At 42.6% G+C, this 7,566-nt stretch overlaps 1 long non-coding RNA gene across 1 annotated transcript; it reads left to right on the plus strand.

Annotated features, from left to right (window-relative positions):
- Positions 1-4,394: 4,394 nt before the first annotated feature.
- LOC113964035 lies at positions 4,395-7,566 on the plus strand. Its single transcript, XR_003533030.1, has 3 exons — positions 4,395-4,779; positions 6,742-6,909; positions 7,004-7,566. It is a non-coding gene; the product is annotated as an uncharacterized LOC113964035 (long non-coding RNA).

Here is a 7,566-nt window from a genome sequence, read left to right on the forward strand (position 1 = left end):
CTTCATTATGTATTTTTCCAGTGTCCCTGACAGTTAGTGTGTGGGGGGGTTTGTTTTGGGTTTGGGGTTTTTTTTCGGGTTTTGTTGTTGGTTTTTTTTGGTTGGTTGGTTGGTTGGTTGGTTTTTTTCATCCACAATTTAGGAGGTTTGTTTGAAAAATGTATGTTCTAAAACAATCTTTTGCACCCTTCAATTTTTGTGTGTGTGTGTTTATCTACAGAACTTATGAACAAACGCATAGGTTCACACATTCATACTGTGATGAAGAGTGATAAAGGACAGTGTTGAAATACTCCTGGGCTACTACTGCTCTGGACATTATTTCCCTTGAAACTGGAATTTCAGATACGGTGTTAGAAGATCTTGCAGCATTGTAAGTACTATTTCTGCCTCTTGTTGCTGTTTGATGTTTGGTTTCCTGAGAAAAAATAATGCAGAAGATCTACAAAGAAAGTGATTTTACATTTTTGAAATACTTGCCAGATGACTGGTTTATACCTCGGACATGAGCTACAGAGGGGGATCTATTCAGAACAGCCATGTCATGGAGCAGCTGTTGCATGATTTATACTTGTCATCGCATTCTCAATTTATAGGCTTAATTTTTCATGGATTATGCATTGAACTTTCCAGTAGTTCGTTTGCCCTTACATTTCCCTAAGGTTTAGACAAAAATTAAAAAAGTTACCAGCCTTAAGGATGAGTATTTCTTACTTTATCATGTCATGTTGCTGTTGGAAACCTCTTTTGAGTGTTGGTGGTATCCAAGGAATGCCCAGGATTTAGAGGATGAATCTGTATGTTCATATGCTGAGCAGAAAAGTACAACTGCTCTTTCTGATGACCTCTAGCTTTTTTACCCAGGTGGTCCATTTATCAAGATTACAATGCAGCGTGGCTAATTTTATTTGTTAGTTCCAACAGCTGTCATCTTAATGCAGGGGTTTGTGTCGGTCCTGTAGTCCAAACTGGAATCATTATGCTCATGTGTTCTTACTTCCGGTTACCCATGCTGCTTCAGTGACATGACACCTGACACCAGAAGAATCAGAAAGCTATCCCAGAGTTTGCCAAATGGAAATAACAGGGCAGTGGGAAGTCCTCATTGTTAAAAGGCTGTGTGCATTCATTTTATGTCCCTGTAATTTGATCGGTAATTGATTCAGTTACTTGAGGCTGAGCTTTCCAGACAGTTCTATTCCATCAGGTAATTTGAATTCGCTTCTGGGGATATGTGTGTGTGAATGATGCTGGAAAAGTGATCTCACTGCCCTACTTGGTAGATGTTGCATTTTGGAAAAAAGCAAAACAAAACCCAAACAAACATGAGAAGATTGTTGCCCTAATTTTGTTTTGATGAGTATTTTTCTGGTCTTCAGGTATGCAAGGACGTCACTGGCTTTGTTCCTCATGCTGTAGCTGGTTCCTTTATTCATGTTTGTCCTTTTGTATTTCTTTGATATGTTGAGATTATTGTAGGTTTTAATTTTTTGATAACAGGATCAGAAAAGGGAAAAGCTCCCTGCTTCTCTTCAGACACTGACATACCAACCCAAGAGTCATTTTGTTACGCATGAGCATCAAGGAACAAGGCCCTGGACAGATCTCTTTCTGTATCCTTGCAACGCAATCAATTCATTGTTTCAATCATCTTTCAGAAAATCCATGGAAACTGAACATGAAATGGCCATGAACTTGAATAAAACTTGCCTTTGGTTTTGCCTGCAATGTTAGAGAAGTGGACAGATGTGGTAAATATTGTAGAAACTTGGTTAATAGAAAGAGGAAAGATTCTATAGCTCTGGTCTCACGCTAAAGCAGAGAAACTATCAGAAGGTCACTGTGTTTGTGAAGCTGCATTGTCTGATGTGAAGCTGTATTGTCTAAGAAACTGCATACGTGATAGAAAGAATAAAACAACAGGATGGGAAAAGTAGTGAAAGTAGCTAAGTAACAAATATGTAACTATAGCCATGAGAAAGAAGCACCATTTGCATAAATATGCCTTAGGTAATTAGAAGCCAATGATGAGCCTATGCTTGGAATATGTATGAGGCTAATTATTAACCTTTATAAGCATGGAGCTTACAGCAATAAAGTTGGATTAGTCATGATCAATACTGTGGTCGTGTGATACTTTTCCCGTCGTCCGCAACAAATGGTGACCTCCGACGTGATAATTTAAAGAAACGGGGGAATCCACGGTTGGGATGGCATAGTGTCGGAGCCTTAGCAGCGAGGCTGGTCAAAAAGTCAAATTGAGGAGTGACTTGGACCTGGAACTGGTCAAAAAGTCGGCAGAATTAGCGACTTCGGACCCGGATCAAAAAGTGGGCAACTGCAACTTCGGATCCTTAAAGCGTCACTTGGGACGAGTTCCACCGTACGTGCTGCCGGACCCTGGAAGGCTGCAACAGCGCGCGCTGATAAAGGTATGGATAAGGGAAGCGGCATATAGTTGAATTCTCTCTGAGAGAGATTCTAATTATGATGAAAAAGCCCTTAAAGGGTTATTAATCCTCACAGCTCAAGCTGCCTTTGAGGTGGGGGTGGCTGCTAATTGAAACAGAGAAATTTATAAGGACTGAGCAGCGAAACTGAAAGCAAAGAGAGCGAGTCAGTTTTTCAGCTTTTATTCATTATCTCAACAATCGTGCCGGCAGTGAATTTCAAAGTGCAGGCTTCTGCCCAATCGTCAGCCAGCGGCCCCAGCAGCAGTTTGTCCTTCAACAGTTCTAGCTCTATGCAGGACGCCAGGGAAGCCACTGCCAGCTGTGCCTCCCCCCGCGGCGAGCTCTCCACCACCCCCCCCGCTACCGTTTTTCCCGCCGCCGCTTCTAAAGCTGCTGCCCTGTTGCCACCTGGAGCCGTGCCCGGCCCCGATGTACTGCCGCATGGACCCGGTCCTCCCACCTTTCCTGTCTTCGCATCGATCCGGGAGTCGCCCCGAGCTGCCTTAGCCAGAAGCCGCGCCGTTTCCGCCCGCCGTTGCCACGGCCCCCCCCCCCCGCCGCCATGCGCTGCCTCCGTGCGCTGTTGGCACCACCCTGCCCTGCCTGCCCGACCGTGCCCGCCGCTACCCCATTCGCGAAAGTGATTCAGCATGGAGTGCTCCAAATTCCAAGGAAAGGAGCTCAGTTGTCATCCTTGAAAAGTTCAGACAGAGATATAGCTGGCAGCAGTCCAAGCCATTGGCAGAACAAAGACTTAACTAACAGCGAAACTGACATTAAACCGAGTGGTAAATATCCTACAAATATTACCCTATCTCCCTATAAGACCTCCAAGCCAGAAAATGCAGAAAAATCTAACAATTCACTCCCAGAAAAAGAATTCGGAACAAGGTTGATGTTATTCCTGCAGGTGACTGTGACATCACCAGAAGTTTATTGAGCACAATTTCTTAGTATTTTTAAGGCACATAATTTTAAAAAATTAAAAAGCACATAATTATAGAGGGTAAGAAATCAAGTATAATGGGTTGTGTGACCTTTGGATTACTCACTAGGCATTGACAAAAGAAAGCTTATCTATCTGGTTAGTTTATCTGTTTAGTTAAGAAACTCTAACATTATAAGGTATTAGAAAATTATTATCATTATAAGGTACTAGAGAATTATTATAATTTCTTGGTTCGTAGAACGCAGTAACATGGAACTCAAAAGTATGTATGTGTGACAGTGTGTATGGTGGTGGCCACCATGTGAATGAGAATGAATGAAAGTGTATGCATGCATGAGTGTGAATATATGAACACAAATACACAAACACCTTTGGATGAACAAATGCACAAACACCTTTGGATGAACAAATACACAAACACCTTTAAATACAATTTTGCTGATACTACTAACTATTTTATCAATTGTTCCTTGCATATTCAAATGTATATAGAACATATTGGCAAAAACAATGAATAATATGTTTTTAACATTATCAAAAGAAAACGGGGGAATTGTGGTAAATATTGTAGAAACTTGGTTAATAGAAAGAGGAAAGATTCTATAGCTCTGGTCTCACGCTAAAGCAGAGAAACTATCAGAAGGTCACTGTGTTTGTGAAGCTGCATTGTCTGATGTGAAGCTGTATTGTCTAAGAAACTGCATACGTGATAGAAAGAATAAAACAACAGGATGGGAAAAGTAGTGAAAGTAGCTAAGTAACAAATATGTAACTATAGCCATGAGAAAGAAGCACCATTTGCATAAATATGCCTTAGGTAATTAGAAGCCAATGATGAGCCTATGCTTGGAATATGTATGAGGCTAATTATTAACCTTTATAAGCATGGAGCTTACAGCAATAAAGTTGGATTAGTCATGATCAATACTGTGGTCGTGTGATACTTTTCCCGTCGTCCACAACAGACAGAAAAAACAGTCTAAGAGCCCTAGATGTGGCCAACAGCATCTTCCTAAGGGCTTGTGTGTGAAATCTAATCTCAAGGGCATCTCTGCCAGCTGCCTTTGTAACACAAATTGATTTCTTGTCACAGATGTACATGCATTCTGTAATGGAACTTGCTGCTGCACCACCATCATCTTGAGAAGCCACCACTCCCACATCTGAAAGCTCCAGCATGAGCAGTTCATACAGCAGCAGAGCCCAGCAGTGACAGAGGGGAGAGGAGAAGAGCCTTGAGAAATGGAGTACTTCTGCTATCTGATAACTGTGGATGGGACCAACAGGTGCAGAACCCTAAGCTACTCTCCATTCTGCTGCAGGACTTTCTGAATTACTGCCTGAAGACAGTTGATGGTCTGCCAAGGAATTCTGCAGGTAAAATGTGAAGTGGCTGCAAGTGAAACAGCTGTCTGAGGTATCGGTTTTCTCCAGCTAAACTCAAAGGCATCGGGTGGCTCCCCTCTCATATTAATCCCCAGTCTGGGTGCTTTTCAAGTGAAATCTAGGTAGAATCATAGAATAGTTTGGGTTGGAAGGGACCTTTGAAGGTCATCTAGTCCAACTCCTCCACTGTGAGCAGGGACATCACCAAGTAGATCAGGTTGCTAACAGCTCATCTGACCTGACCTCGAATGTTTCCAGGGATGGGACACCTATCAGATCTCTGGACAACCTATGCCAGTGTTTCCACACTCTTGTCATAAACAGTTTCTTCCTTAGACCTAATCTGAATCTACCCTCTTTTGATTTGTAAGCATTTCCCCTTGTCTTATTTCAACAGGCCCTGTTAAAAAATGAGTCTGTCTTTCTTAGAAGCCCACTGGGATTCACCTGGGAAGCCAGGAGCCTCTGTAAATCAGCACAGCCAGTCGCGTTCCAAGGTTGGATCAGCTCCTTCTGATGGGCAAATCCCATCTCTTCCAACTACTTCCAAAAAGTAACAAATATAGAGGTAGAGACATACATACAGAGGTGCCATGAGAATGTCCAATAAATGTGCAAATATGGATTTGGGTTTTTTTTTCTTTTGAATTATTATGGCAGTTATGCCAGTAGTGCCTCCTCCATGGGTTCTGTGCAGTGCCTTGGGCCATTTTCTGACCCCCAGGAGTTGCCCCCAGCTGCATTCCCTGATCGCTGGTTGTTGCATCTCAAAGCACTGTTGCACTGGGTTCTGAGTTCTGACTTTCAGGCTGGAGCACCAAACTGTGTTGTTGTTTATGAGCAGATGTCCTGTCTCCATTTCACTGGTCTTGGAGCAACCATATTTGCTAAGAAGTAGGGCTTTGAAAGCAGAGAACAAAACTGGTTGGAAACTGTTGGGTGGGAGCAGGCTGCTAGAGCTTTACGTTCCCTCATTTTGAAGAAACAGTTGTGTTTTCCGAATGGAGGATGAATGGGGCTTTGGGGAGTGTTTTTTTAAGGCACGCATGTTTGCAACCATTTCCTGATCCCCAATCTAAAAGAAAGTGTGGTCACCCACCAAATGTTTAAAGCTTCAAGATTATGACATTAGTAAGTGGGAAAAGTTGTGGCTGTAGATCCAAACAAGTTGAATATTCCTAATGTAACCAAGCAATTCTTTAGAATTGTTCTTTCAGTCTGACACATAGAGACTATTTGTGTTATGACAATATGCAGCCTCCCAGATTTCATAATCAGAGTTCGACCAGCTGCTCTCTCTCCATTGCACTTTGTGGACTTATGCACTAGTCAGTGGTGATCTTGGGGCTGGAGAACACCCAGCTTGGAAAAAACTTGTGTAGAGCCATTCAAAAATACTATCATGGCTTCAAAACTAGACAAAGTTCTAGATCTTTATCCATTCATTTTATGTTTAAACTGAGAAAGGAAATCACAGGTAATTAAAAAAAAAAAAAAGAAGAAAGAAAACAACATCAACAAAAAACCCCACAAACAAACAAAAATCCCCACCAGAACCAAAACCAAGCCCCTGACAGTTCCAGTATTAACCTTTCCTTCAGATGACATTTAACTCTGTGGTTTCTAGATCTAGTATGACTAGTTCTCTATCCCTTTGCTTTCTTAGGCAGAGCATCAGTGCTTATGTAGGTGTGTGACCTAAATGACCAGTGACAAAGCAAATGATTCCTTAGAAGCGCTTTATACTCAGACTGTTTGTCCATGTTCCTCAGAAGAGGCAGCTACAGGATGGAGTACAGTGAACTCAACAATTCTTCATGGCAGTGGCTGCTTTTGTAGCAGCGGCTGTCATAAATTACTGAGCTGAGCCTGCCCTTCTGAGGTCAAAAAAACATGCAGGTGCAAGTGTTGGAAATGTTGTATCTAAGTAGTTGTTATTATTTCACACTTCAGGTTTGAAAGGCTGAGAAACCCGGAACACCTGATCCTGTGGGAATCTCCCCTCCCCACTCTGCGGAGCTTCAGCACCGCGGACAGCGGCTGCTGGGGTCCCGGCGGGGTCCCGGAGGGGTCCCGGTGCCCGCCCGCCCCAGGGTGCGCCTAGGCCGGGCCAGGAATGAAGTGGAGGAGCCTGTTAACAAACTGCAGCCTGCTATTCCACTTCTCTTTTGCGCCTGGATAGAATCCTGTATCTGCTTCTTGATTTTCCCTGCAGGGAAGACACTTTCAGCACAACGTAGCAAGTGAGGTTGAAAATGCCTCACACTCTGGGGATGTTGCTTGGTCAGGAAGGGCCTTCCATAAGCACCACAAGAAGAAAGTGGAAATAAAAAGTATCAGCCTTTCTTACAGAATAACCTTGTCCCCCCATTTTTATCAATTTTGATGCATGGGAAAGTTCTGTTTAAATATTCATTTTTTAAAAATAGGATGCTTTAAATTGAAGGAGTAAAAGTATTAGATATGAACGGCATTGTAGGATTATGGAATACAGGCACAAAATTTTAAGAAATGCAAGAAAACTTGATGGCCCAACATGAAGCCAATTTACGCACAGGCACTGTATTTGCATCTTCAGCTGTATGATCCTGTGTGTCAGTTTTATTTCCTCATAGCATCACCAGCCGGCTCGAATACAGGATCTCCACACAATCCTTTCAGACATCTATAGAACCCTCCTACACAGGCCCTGCTTGAACAGCCTAAAGAATAACACACTATTTGTTCCTGAGCTGGACCATCTCAGATTTTAAGGGGGCACATGAAAAATACTGAGTT

This window comes from Neopelma chrysocephalum, unplaced genomic scaffold, assembly GCF_003984885.1.
Source record: "Neopelma chrysocephalum unplaced genomic scaffold, ASM398488v2 Primary Assembly neopelma1_26, whole genome shotgun sequence".
NCBI classification, from domain to species: domain Eukaryota; kingdom Metazoa; phylum Chordata; class Aves; order Passeriformes; family Pipridae; genus Neopelma; species Neopelma chrysocephalum.